A 15,280-nucleotide genomic window follows, 5' to 3' on the forward strand; every position below is an offset into this window, starting at 1 on the left:
CTTTGCTGCATTCTGTGCCCCTGGAATTAGTTGGTGGACATTGGGGGCACTCTGGACTTGGGGTTTGCTTTCTGCATTTATTTGTTTTCAGTTTTATGTTTATCTTAGTTTAGTTTTCAGTGATTGTTTTCATTTGTGGGTTTGTTTATTGGTTTGGTTGCTCTCTTCCTTTTTTTTTCTCTTTTTGTGAGTGTGTGTTTCTTTGTGTGATTTTGTCTGTTTAATTTTGCTTTTACCATCTGTTTTGGGGTTCTGTCTGATCCTTCTTTTTTTTTCTTCCTTTTCTTCCAAGCCATGATGTAGGCAGGGTCTTGGTGCTCCAGACGGGTGGCAGGCCTGAGCCTCCGAGGTAGGAAAGCTGAGTCCAGGACGATGGACCACCAGAGAGCTCCTGGCCCCATGTAATATTAAATGGTGAGAGCTCTCCAGAGATCTCCAACTCAGCACTAATACCCAGCTCCACCTAATGGCCAGCAACCTCCAGTGCTAGACACCCCATGCCAGACAACTAGCAAGACAGGAACACAACCTCACCCATTATCAGAGAGGCTGCCTAAAGTCATACTAAGTTCACAGACACCCTAAAACACACCACCAGACGTGGCCTGCCCACAAGAGGGACTAGATCGAGCCCCACACACCAGAACACAGGCACTAGTCCCCTCCACCAAGAAGCCTACACAAGCCACTGAACCAACCTCACCCACTGGGGGCAAACACCAAAAACAACAGGAACTACAAACCTGCAGACTGCAAAAAGGAGACCCAAGACACAGTAAGTTATACAAAATGAGAAGACAGAGAAATACACAGCAGATAAAGGAGCAAGGTAAAAACCCACCAGACCAAACAAATGAAGAGGAAATAGGCAGTCTACTGGAAAAAGAATTCAGAGTAATGATAGTAAACATGATCCAAAATCTTGGAAACAGAATGGAGAAAATACAAGAAATGTTTAACAAGGATCTAGAAGAACTATAGAGCGAACAAACAATGATGAACAGCACAGTAAATGAAATTAAAAATTCTTTAGAAGGAATCAATAGCAGAATAACTGAGGCAGAAGAATGGATAAGTGACCTGGAAGATAAAATAGTGGAAAAAACTACTGCAAAAAAGAATAAAGAAAAAAGAATGAAAAGAACTGAGGACAGTCTCAGAGACCTCTGAGAAAACATTAAATGCACCAACATTCGAATTATAGGGGTCCCAGAAGAAGAAGAGAGAAAGAAACGGTCTGAGAAAATATTTGAAGAGATTATAGTCGAAAACTTCCCTAACATGGGAAAGGAAACAGTTAAGTCCAGGTAGTGCAGAGAGTCCCATACAAGGAGAAACATGCCAAGACACATATTAATCAAACTATAAAAAATTAAACACAAAAGAAAAAATATTAAAAGCAGCAAGGGAAAAGCAACAAATGACATATGAGGGAATCCCCATAAGGTTAACAGCTGATCTTTCAGCAGAAACTCTGCAAGCCAGAAGGGAGTGGCAGGACATATTTAACGTGATGAAAGAGAAAAACCAAGAACCAAGATTACTCTACCCAGCAAGGATCTCATTCAGATTTGACAGAGAAATTAAAACCTTTACAGACAAGCAAAAGTTAAGAGAATTCAGCATCACCGAACCAGCTTTACAACAAATGCTAAAGGAACTTCTCTAGGCAGGAAACACCCGAGAAGAAAAGGACCTAAAAATACAAACACAAAACAATCAAGAAAATGGTAACAGGAACATACATATCGATAATTACCTTAAATGAAAATGGATTAAATGCTCAAAGCAAAAGACACAGACTGGCTGAATGGATATGAAAACTAGACCCTTATATATGCTGTCTACAACAGATGCACTTCAGACCCAGGGACACATACAGACTGAAAGTGAGGGGATGGAAAAAATATTCCATGCAAATGGAAATCAAAAGAAAGCTGGAGTAGCAATACTCATATCAGACAAAATAGACTTTAAAATAAAGACTATTACAAGAGACAAAGAAGGACACTATGTAATGATCAAAGGATCAATGCAAGAAGAAGATATAACAATTGTAAATATTTATGCACCCAACATAGCAGCACCTCAATACATAAGGCAAACGCTAACAGCCATAAAAGGGGAAATCGACAGTAACACAATCATAGTAGGGGACTTTAGCACCCCACTTTCACCAATGGACAGATCATCCAAAATGAAAATAAATAAGGAAACACAGGCTTTAAATGACACATTAGACCAGAAGGACTTAGTTGATATTTTTAGGACATTCTATCCAAATACGACAGAATACAGTTTCTTCTCAAGTGCACATGGAACATTCTCCAGGATAGATCATATCCTGGGTCACAAATGAAGCCTTGGTAAATTTAAGAAAACTGAAATCATATCAAGTATCTTTTCCGACCACAAGGCTATGAGACTAGATATCAGTTACAGGAAAAAATCTGTAAAAAATACAAACACATGGAGGCTAAACAATATGCTACTACATAACCAAGAGATCACTGAAGAAATCAAAGCAGAAATCAAAAAATTCCTAGAAACAAATGACAATGAAAACACGACGACCCAAAACCTATGGGATGCAGCAAAAGCAGTTCTAAGAGGGAAGTTTATACCAATACAATCCTACCTCAAGAAACAAGAAACATCTCAAATAAACAACCTAACCTTACACCTAAAGCAATTAGAGAAAGAAGAACAAAAGAAATCCCAAAGTTAGCGGAAGGAAAGAAATCATAAAGACCAGATCAGAAATAAATGAAAAAGAAATGAAGGAAACAATAGGAAAGATCAATAAACCTAAAAGCTGGTTCTTTGAGAAGATAAACAAAATTGATAAACCATTAGCCAGACTCATCAAGAAAAGAAGGCAGAAGACTTAAATCATCAGAATTAGAAAGGAAAAAGGAGAAGTAACAACTGACACTACAGAAATACAAAGGATCATGAGAGATTACTACAAGCAACTATATGACAATAAAATGGGTCACCTGGAAGAAATGGACTAATTTTTAGAAAAGTAAAATGGGTCACCTGGAAGAAATGGACTAATTCTTAGAAAAGCACAACGTTCCGAGACTGAACCAGGAGGAAACACAAAATATAAAGAGACTAATCACAAGCACTGAAATTGAAACTGTGATTAAAAATCTTCCAACAAACAAAAGACCAAGACCAGATGGCTTCACAGGCGAATTCTATCAAACATTTAGAGAAGAGCTAACACCCATCCTTCTCAAACTTCTAAAATATAGCAGAGGGAGAAACACTCCCAAACTCATTCTACGAGGCCACCATCACCCTGATACAAACACCAGACAAACATGTCACATAAAAAGAAAACTACAGGCCAATACCAATGATGAAAATAGATGCAGAAAACCTCAACAAAATACTAGCAGACAGAATCCAACAGCACCTTAAAAGGATCATACAACATGATCAAGTGGGGTTTATCCCAGGAATGCAAGGATTCTTCAATATCTTTCTTCAAAGCTTTCAACAAAATTCATTACCCATTTATGATAAAAACTCTCCAGAAAGTGGGCATAGAGGGAACCTACTTCAACATAATAAAGGCCATAAATGACAAACCCACAGCCAACATTGTTCTCAATGGTGAAAAACTGAAACCTCTAAGATCAGGGACAGGACAAGGGTGCCCACTCTAACCACTATTATTCAACATAATTTTGGAAGTTTTAGCCAGAGTAATCAGAGAAGAAAAAGAAAGAAAAAGAATCCAAATCAGAAAAGAAGAAGTAAAACTGTCACTGTTTGCAGATTACATGATACTATACACAGAGAATCCCAAAGATGCTACCAGAAAACTACTAGAGCTAATCAGTGAATTTGGTAAAGTAGCAGGATACAAAGTTAATGCACAGAAATCTCTTGCATTCTTATTCACTAACAATGAAAAATCTGAAAGAGAAGTTAAGGAAGCACTCCCATTTATTATTGCAACAAAAAGAATAAAATAACTAGGAATAAACCTACCTAAGGAGAAAAAAAGACCTCTATGCAGAAAACTATAAGACACTGATGAAAGAAATCAAAGAGTATACAAACAGATGGGGAGATATACCACGTTCTTGGAGTCGAAGAATCAACATTATGAAAATGACTATACCACCCAAAGCAATCACAGATTGAATGCAATTCCTATCAAACTACCAATGGCATTTTTCACAGAACTAGAAAAAAAATTTTACAATTTGTATGGAAACACAATAGACCCTGAATAGCCAAAGCAATCTTGAGAAAGAAAAACGGAGCTGGAGGAATCAGGCTCCCTGACTTCTAACTATACTACAAAACTACAGTAATCAAGACAGTATGGTACTGGCACAAAAACAGAAATATAGATCAATGGTACAGGATAGAAAGCCCAGAGGTAAACCCATGCACATATGGTCACCTAATTTACAACAAAGGAGGCAAGAACATAGAATGGAGAAAAGACAGCCTCTTCAATAAGTGGAGCTGGGAAATCTGGACAGCTACATGTAAAAGAATGAAATTAGAATACTCCCTAACCCCATACACAAAAATAAACTCAAAATGGATTAAAGACCTAAATGTAAGGCCAGACACTATAAAACTCTTAGAGGAAAACATAGGCAGAATACTCTGTGATATAAATCACAGCAATGTCCTTTTTGACCCACCTCCTAGAGTAATGGAAATAAAAACAAAGATAAACAAATGGGACCTAATGAAACTTAAAGGCTTTGCACAGCAAAGGAAACGATAAATAAGACAAAAAGACAACCCTAAGAATGAGAGAAAATATTTGCATACAAAGCAACCTACAAAGGATTAATCTCTAAAATATACAACCAACACATGCAACTCAGTATCAAAAAAACAAACAGCCCAATCCAAAAATGGACAGAAGACCTAAATAGACATTTCTCCAAAGAAGATATACAGAGTGCCAGCAAACACATGAATGAATGCTCAACATCACTAATTATTAGAGAAATGCAAATCAAAACTACAATGAGGTATCAACACACACCGTTCAGAATGGCCATCATCAAAAAATCTACAAACCAAAAATGCTGGAGAGTGTGTGGAAAAATGGACGCTCTTGCACTGTTAGTGTGAATGTAAATTGATACAGCCACTATGGATAACAGTATGGAGGTTCCTTAAAAAACCAAAAATAGAACTACCATACAACCAGCAATCCCACTACTGTGCATATCCCCTGAGAAAACCATAATTCAAAAGGGACCTGCACCACAATGTTCATTGCAGCTCTATTTACAATAGCCAGGACATGGAAGCAACCTAAGTGTCCTTCAGCAGATGAATGGATAAAGGAGATGTGGCACATATACACAGTGGAATATTACTCAGCCATAAAAAGAAATGAAATTGAGTTATTTGTACTGAGGTGGATGGACCTAGAGTCTGTCATACAGAGTAAAGTAAGTCAGAAAGAGAAAAACAAATACCATATGCTAACACATATGTATGGAATTTTCAAAAAGCTTCTGATGAACCTAGGGACAGGACAGGAATAATGACACAGACGTAGAGAATGCACTTGAGGACACAGAGGGGTGTTAGGGTAAGCTGGGATGAAGTGAGAGAGTAGCATTGACATGTATACACTACCAAATATAAAAGAGATAGCTAGTGGGAAGCAGCTGCGTAGCACAAGGAGATCAGCTCGGTGCTTTGTGACCACCTAGAGGGGTGGGATAGGGAGGGTGGGAGAGAGACACAAGAGGGAGGGGTATGGGGATGTATGTATACATATAGCTTATTCACTTTATTATACAGCAGAAACTAACACAACGCTGTTAAGCAATTATTCTCCAATAAAGATGTAAAAAATAAAAAAATAAAAGTGACTATTAATTAGGAAGTCAAATAATGACATCTGTTTATTTTTTTCTTTTCCCCTTCCGCCCTCCATTCCTTAACTCAATGAACATATTTTAGAGTTCCCAATGTGCCATACAAGTTTGAGAATCAGTAGTGGAAATCCAGAAAAATGTATCTCAGTCTCAAGGGGTCCTTTAATTTGAGACAGAAGTCAGAAGCAAATTCATCTTTGGAACATTAAATATCTTAAAAATATTTATGAGGATAATGTTTATCCTTTCTATTAACTTTCTTCATTCCACTGAATTTCTTTTTGAATGTCATTAAGGCACAAATCTCTTAACTTTTATTTTCTCCTTATTCATCACCACTGACATGACTTAGTCACATAAACTTAGACCTTATAGTGAGTCTCATGTATGATTGCATTGTCACTAGCTGCTCATTTTCCAGTGTGTATACCTAATTAACTTGCACTCAGCTGAATTAAATTCTATCTTCTCTCTTTCTGCATTCAGGTTGCATATATCTGATGTAGGGATTCAAAGTGCCTGGTGCTAATTTGCATCAGGATCTCAAATCTCACTACGATTCTTAGTGGCCTTTAACAAATTTATTTTACTTATTCTTTGTATTTTTTAAAGTATAATTGATTTACAACGTTATATTAGTTTTAGGTGTATAGCATAGTGATTCAGTGTTTTTACCGATTATACTCCTTTGAAAGTTATTATAAGATAATGACTATACAATATATCCTTATGCTATACAATGTATCCTTATTGTTTATCTATTTTATACAGAGTAGTTTGTGTCTCTTAATCCCATACATCTAATTTGCCCTTCTTCCTTGCCTCTTCCCTTTGGTAGCCACTAGTTTGTTTTTTATATCTGTGAGTCTGTTTCTGTATTGCATATATGTTCATTTGTATTATTTTTTAGATTACACATATAAGTAATATAATAAAGTATATTACTCTGACTTACTTCTCTAAGCATATTCTCTATGTCCATCCACATTGCTGTAAATGACAGAATTTCATTCTTTTATACAACTCAATATCAAAAAAAAAAACCCAGTCAAAAAATAAGCAGAAGACCTAAATAGACACTTCTCCAAAAAAGACATACAGATGTCTAACAGGCCAATGAAAAGGTGCTCAACATCACTAATTATTAGAGAAATGAAAATTAAAACAACAATGAGATACCACCCCACATCTGTCAGAATGGCCATCATCAACACGTCTACAAATAACAAATGTTGGAGAGGATGTGGAGAAAAGAGAACCCTTGTACACTGTTGGTGGGAAAGTAAATTGGTGCAACCACTGTGGAAAACAATATGGAGGTTCCTCAGAAAACTAAAAATAGAACTACTATATGATGCAGCAATTCCACTCCTGGGTATATATGTGGAAAAAAACAAAAACACTAATTTGGAAAGATACATGCACCCCAATGTTCATAGCAGCACTGTTTACAAGAGCCAAGACATGGAAGCAACCTACGTGTCCATCAACAGATGAGTGGATAAAGAAGTGTATATATATATCAAATTCTAGATCAAGAATTATAATTATGTCTAGTATGTGGGAAAATATTCATGCTCCTAACTGGTTTCTCAGTAGCTACAATTTTTTTGGTTGTTTTTAATTTTTTTTGGCTGCATGGTGTGGCATGTGGAATTCCCTGATGAGGGATCGAACCTGTGCCTTCTGCATTGGGAGCGCAGAGTCATAACCACTGGACCACCAGGGAAGTCATTCAGTCTGCTACATTTAATGCAAACATGTTTTAAAAACTAATTGTTACATCAATGATAGCTTTGACATTTTTGGTAAAGCCATGATTGACATTACATTGAAGTTTTTAAAATATTATTATATCAAAATGTATTATTTTCATTAAAAAAACCACTCTTCTCTGCTTTGTGTCACATGTATCTGATCTATTTATTGTCTGCTATTGATATGTGGGTTAACTAACTCACTAAAACTCTTGCTGGTTGTAAGGAAAATTGATATTTTAATATATAATGGCTTTTAGAAGTGAGTTGAGATAGTGAATTTGTAGAGAATCTTTATTTTTTCAAAGTATGTTTATTTTCTAAATCTGGCAACCCTCACTACATTCTTAGGATAAGGGTAAACTTAAACAAAATCAGCTTCCCCTAAATTACTAAAAGGAAAATTTCCTTCTTGAAATAGCACTCCTGAAGCCAGGCTTCTTGTGGATTTCCAGGCAGTATTAACACCACGTCTTTGGTTAAAAAGACCACCAAGCCAAGATTTTATTTTTTGTGTTTTTTCCAGCTTATTGGATATAACTGATATATAATATTGTGTAAGCTTAAGTTGTACAACATAATCACTTGATATATGTATATATTGCAAATTGATTAACATAATAAACTTTAACATCAATTACCTTACATAGTTACCATTTTCCCCTTGTGATTAGAACTTTTAAGATCTACTCTCTTAGTAACTTTCAAATATACAATACAGTACTGTTAACTATAGTTATTATACTGTACATTACCTCCCCATAATTTATCTTATAACTGGAAGTTTGTACCCTTTGACCTCCTTTATGTACTTCCCCCATTCACCTCACCCAGCCTCTGGCAACCACAAATCTTGTCTCTATTTCTATGAGGTTTTTTTGTTTTGTTTTGTTTTAGATTCACATATAAGGGAGATCATACAGCATTTGTCTTACTCTGTCTGATTTATTTAACTTAGCATAACACCCTCAAATTTCATCCTTTTTACCACATTGACAGGATTTCCTTCTTTTTATGGCTGAATAGTATTTCATTGTGTGTGTGTGTGTATATATACGTATGTGATATCTATAACACATTTTCTTTATCCATTTATTTGTCAGTGGACATTTAGGTTGTTTCATGTCTTGGCTGTTATAAATAGTGCTGCAAAGAACATGGAGGTGCAGATATCTCTTTAGGATAGTAATTTTGGTAGTTTAATTTTTGATTTTTAGGAACTCTATACTGTTTTCCATAGTGTTTATGCCAACTTACATTTCCAACAACAGTGCACAAGTGTTCCTTTTCTCCACATTCTTGCCATTTGTTATCTTTTGTCTTTTTGATTATAGCCATTTTAACAGGTGTGAGGTGATATCTCATTGCGATTTTGATTTACATTTCCCGAATAATTAGTGGTATTGAGCAAATTTTCATGTACCTGTTGACCATTTGAATATATTCTTTGAGAAAATATCTATTCAGGTCCTTTGGCATTATTTAATTGAATTATTTGTGGGGTTTGGAGTGGTTTTTTGTTTGTTTTGTTTTGCTATTGAGTTGTATGAATTCCTTATCTATTTTAATAGCAACCCCTTGTTAGATGTGTTCTGTAAATATTTTCTCTCCATTCAGTAGATTGGCTTTTCATTTTGTTGATCATTTCTTTTGGTGTGCAGAAGCTTTTGGCTTGATGCAATCCCACTTTGCTTTTGTTGCTTGTGCTTTTGTTGTTATGTCCAAAAAACTTTGCCGAGACACATGTAAAGAAGACTTTTCCCTATGTTTACTTCCAGGAGTTTTGATTTCAGGTCTTATATTTAAGTTTTTAACTCATTTTGAGTTAATATTTGTGAGTAGTTAAGATAAAGGTCTACCTTCATCCTTTTGCATGTGAATATCCAATTTTCCAAGCACTGTTTATTGAAGAGACTGTCATTTCTCCATTGAGTGTTTTTGTCTCCCTCGTCAAATATTAATTGGCCACATATGCAAAGGTGTATCTCTGGGCTGTCCATTCTGTTCCATTGGTCTATGTGTCTGCTTTTATGCCAGTACCATGCTGTTTTGCTTACTATAGCTTTCTGATATAGTTTCAAATCAGGAAGTATGGCTTTGGGTAGCATGGACATTTTAACAATATTAATTCTTCCAATCCATGAACATGAGATATATTTCCATTTATTTGCATATTTTTCAGTTTCTTTCATCTTATAGTTTTCAAAATAGAGAGCTTTCACCTTGATTAAATTTATTTCTAAGTATTTTATTGTTTTTGATGCTATTGTAAATAGGATTGTTGTCTTTATTTTTCAGATCATTTGTTTTTAGTGTATAGAAATGCTACTAATTTTATGTTAATTTTGTATACTGCAACTTTACTAAATTCATTAATTAGATCTAACACATTTTTGATTGAGTCTTTAGCATTTTCTTTATGTAAAATCATGTCATCTGCAAACAGAGAAAATTTTACTTCTGCTTTCCAATTCTGATACCTTTTATATCTTTTTCTTGCCTGGTTGCTTTAGCTAGGACTTTCAGTACTATGTCGAATAGGAGTAGTAAGAGTGAGCACCCTTGTTTTGTTCCTCAGGTTAGAAGAAAAGTTTTCAACGTTTCACCACTGAGTATGATGTGGGCTTGTCATATAAAGCCTTGATTATATTGAGGTATGTTCCTTCTATACATAAATTGTTAAGAGTTTTTATCATGAATGGATGCTGAATTTTGTCAAATGCCTTTTCTGCATCTATTGAGATTATCATAAGATTGTTTTTTCATTCTCTTAATGGGATTTATCACATCTTTTGTGGTCAGAATGTAGCCATTCCTTTTACCCTTCAAATGTGGTCCTTCTTGGTCTCTGTAGGGGAGCTTCATCCTCACTCTCATGTTCTAGGATTTTCACAACAGTGTCTTGTCTATGGATAGTTGCTAGATGTCTTCTTTGAGGGTGACTGGAATCAGAAATGACCTATGTTTCCATCTTGGTGACATCACTCCTCCAAGGTTTTATTTTAAATGTGTTCAAAATTACTAATGTTTCTTTGTCACCTAGCAAAAGAAAATGTAAATATTCTCTAGGGCAACTCTTTTGTTCCAGGTTTAATAAGCTCTCATAAATAAATTAATGAGAAAGATGAAAATCTGAGTCAGAAACAAACAAACTAAAAAACTAAGCACACAAGTAAACAAGAAACCTTAGAAAGAACCAGCAGGAATAAAAATGACAGCAGAAGATATTCACAAAATTATTACTGCAATAATCAGATATGCATAAATTAGCTACATTTACTGTGTTGAAAGTAATATAAGACAAATTGTGCAATGTGTTTAGAGAACAAGAAACTTTAAAAATGACCAAGCAGATTTGAAAAAGCACTAAATAGAATTACTAATAAAATAAAATAAAATAAATATTGGATAGGTTTACCATCTACTTTGACACAGATGAAGAGAAAGTTAATGAATTGGAAGATATTTCTGAAGCACTGTTTAAAATATAGCACACAGAGACAAAAAGATAGAAATTATGAAAAATAAATTAAACATAAAGCAACTTAAATAAACGTGTTTAGAAAGCAGCATTTCAGAAAGAGTGAAGAGGAAAAGTGTCTTCTGTAAAATTAACAGCAAAGGCTTTTTCAAAGCAGTGATAATGAGACAACAACCTACAGATTTATGAAGTCTAATTAACATTAACAGGATAAAAGAGAGAAAAATAGTTCACAAAAATCACATTATAATAAAAAACTGAAGAAGACCAAGAACAATGATACATTTCCAAAAGCAGCACTAGGAAAAAGGCTTTGAATGTGTTTTGTTTGTTGCCCCTTCTGTATATACATATTATTTATCCTTGCTACATTTTGAAGTTATATTAAAAAGTTATATTAAAATTATGATTACTGTTGAATTGAAACTTTCATTATTATCAAGAAACCCACCTTAAATACTACATTTTGCATTAAAGTGTATTTTGTCAGATATCAAGAGCTATAACTGCTTTAATTTGATTAGTGTTTGCATTGTATATATTTTTATCTTTTATTTTCAACCATTGTGCACCCTTATCTACTAGATATGACTTTTGTAAATAACACAAAACATTAAAAATTTTTTAAAATCCTGTGATAATTTTTATCTTTTTACCAGAGCATTTACAGCACCCACATCTACTGTTGATACATTTTATTTTTTATCAATATCATAATTTTGTGCTTTCTGTTTGTCCTGTCTACTCTAGGCTTTTTTCCCCTCTCCTTTCTACCTTCTTTGGGTTTATTAATTTTTCTCAGTTTATGTTTTCCTCTATAATTTTTGAAGATATACTTTCTTTCCATCTTTTTAGCATTTACTTGAATTTAAAGCACATGTGCTTAAATTATTAATGTCTGTAAATGATCATTGTCTTTACCCTCTTCCAAAACAATGCAAGACCCAAGAATACTTATGGTCTCCCAGTCAAATTATATTCTTTTGCTATGAAGTTTATTTCTATTGATCAAAGGTGAGGGCAGAGGCCCCTGTGGTCATTGTGGTATGTATATCTGAGAGCACACATTAGGCTGAGGATGAAATTTATGTGCACACTTTAATGCACATAAATTTCATCCTTTCAATGATAAAAAACATATGTTCATTAAAAACAGCAACACAAAAATGGAAAACTACATACGTAAAATAAAAATTTACCAAGTTAGTCACTTAAATATTATTATATTGCAATCTTAAATTACCAGGTTAAACACATATTATTATACTGTAAGCACACGGATAACAACAGATATTTTTCTACCAAATATAGTATAAAATCATATTTTGCAATAATTTGAATATTATCCCACTTAATATATCACGGAACATTATTCACATCAATACTTGCAGAACTGTCTCATCTATACTTAATGACTGTGAAAGTTTTTTTGTAGACATACATTATAAATTATCTCATTATTTAATTTATTGATAGTTAAATTGTTCCTTTTACTTTTTTAAACAAAACAGCCATCGGTCACTTGAGAAACTAAAAAAAGTTATGAATAATTATTTCAACAGACGTATTGCAGGAACAGAGTTGTATGTCATTTTCATTTTCTCTAGTATACCTTCTAATAATGGGCATGAATATTTATAACCACAAAAAAAGATATTTCTAAAAATCAGTATTTGTTACATTTTATTTAAATACAATACATCATTTATTTACATAACAGTGTTTTAGTCTTCATTGTTCATTCACTGTTTCTGAAAAATAACAAGGCAAAGAAGAAATCATTATGGAGAATGTAATTTTAAACTTTATCTTTGGAAATAAAAAAGCGCTTCATTATACATGGAAGAATAACAAATTTAATCTATAGGGGCTGAATTACATTGCCTTTTATTTTCTTAAGTGTAAAAAATACTTTACATATTAAATTTAGAGTAAACATCCTGTCTGATGTTGCAGTATGAAGAGATCTGTTTCCTTGATCCTGTTTCATTCTAACCCTCTGCTCATCATCTGATCCATGCAGCCTAAGTTCAGCTATGGGACCAGAGACACCGGCACCATCCAGACCCTGTACTGATCAACCTTTGCCAGAGGAATTGCATGAAATAAATAGAGGTACTGCTGCTATTGCTAAGAAATCCCTTTATTTAATGAGAAAATAATATAAATAACAAAGTCCATAGCTAGGTACTTTTAGAGGAAGAGTTAAAAATCTTTTGCCTTTATTTGAATTTAAAATTTTCCGGTTTAAGGGGATTTAAATTTGAATCATTGTTTGTTAAGTGAACATTTACAATGGAGTTAGAGTTAATATTACTTGGAAAAATGTTATTGACTTTGTGGCTGTGAATTCTGCTTCATTTGCACTGAAGAAGTACATGCAATATGTTGCTAAGAAAATTTATCTACCTAGCAAGAATTAGATGATTTTTTTTCTCATGCTTCTTTCATTAAGATTAAATTCAACTATAAGAAGGAACAATTGTAGACATTTACATTACAGGTATTTAAATTAATTTTTAAATTTCTACTCTTGCTTCTGCAACCAGTTTTACTCCTGACGATATTTTCCATTCTATTCTTACAATTACTATTCTACACTACTACTATGACCACTTTTACAATAATAACACTTATTGCATGTTTATTGCTCCAAGTGCTATGCTGTTGACTTTATATACATTAACTTAATCTCCACAATAGATCTATAAATAAATACTATTGTTATTCCTATTTATAGATAAGAAACTAAGGATTAAAGAAGAAAAAAGCGTCACATTTCACAAAGCAACTACCTAATTGAGCCAATTTTAAAACTTTCTTATAAGCCTGAAATGGGGACAATTTTTGTTTATGATTTCTAACATGCTTTTAATTGTATGTCTATATATCATAAAAGAATGTATATATATATACATGTGTATATATAAATTATAATTATTTATCACATGCATTTTTCTAATATATTTTCTAGACTCTTGTGATGAAAGTATAACATACTCAGAACTCAAAATTCATGGTTCTTCAAATATTCGGAAGAGAAAAATAACTAGGATTTTAAGAACAAAAGGTAAAAACACTCAGAACTCTAGATTCCCTTTTTTGCCTTAATATTTTAATGAACTAGTCATGAGAACAAATATTTGCGGACTAATCTCTGAATTGGATTTATCTCTCATACAAAGTCTTTTAAACTGGTCATAATGACCTAAAGTGCTGTGTTAAGAGCAAATGAGAATGAACAATGAACTACTGATGATTTTGTTTGAACAATCAACAATGGCTTAAAATGATGTACCATAGCCATAGAATCAAGAATGTTTCATAGATACTTTTTGGTTTTGATATTTTAGCTTTGCAAAAGATAAGTGCTCCTTTAATCCTGCAGTTTTTCTAAAAACAAAATGGAGCTGGTGAGGTATGTCATAATAACTAGACTTTTATCAAAACTGTCACAGAGTGTCTGTCAGGGCCAACAGCTAACATAGGAGTTTTATCCTTTTTTTGTTGTTGTTATTTTTTATTTATTTTTGGCTGCGTTGGGTCTTCGTTGCTGCGCCCGCGCTTTCTCTAGTTGCTGCGAGCGGAGGGCTACTCTTCGTTGCAGTGCTCTGGCTTCTCATTGCAGTGGCTTCTCTTGTTGCGGAGCACAGGCTCTAGGTGCGCGGGTTTCAGTAGTTGCAGCATGCGGGCTCAGTAGTTGTGGCTCGCGGGCTCTAGAGTGCAGGCTCAGTAATTGTGGTGCACGAGCTTAGTTGCTCCGTGGCATGTGGGATCTTCCCAGACCAGGGCTCAAACCCGTGTCCCCTGTGTTGGAAGGCGGATTCTTAACCACTGCGCCACCAGGGAAGCCCAGAAGTTTTATTCTTAACCTAGTTCTGCTACAAAGATGGAAGAAATATTTTTTAATTAAAGGAGGGTGATGAATTAAATCCCTAGTAGGATTTCTGAAGTGCTCTTTTTAATTATAAAATTTCTTTAATAGAGCAACTTGTTAGTTCAACAACATTCCTACATAAAATATTCATATTTTCCCTGGCTATATCCAAATTTTCAAGTAATTTTTAGAGTTTTCCTAACAGACTGGGGAATACCAACAATGCAGTACTCCCATGGGTTTAGATTTCATTCCAATTTAACGGGTTGAATATTCCTAACCA

This window comes from Lagenorhynchus albirostris, chromosome 11 (genome assembly GCF_949774975.1).
Source record: "Lagenorhynchus albirostris chromosome 11, mLagAlb1.1, whole genome shotgun sequence".
NCBI lineage: Eukaryota > Metazoa > Chordata > Mammalia > Artiodactyla > Delphinidae > Lagenorhynchus > Lagenorhynchus albirostris.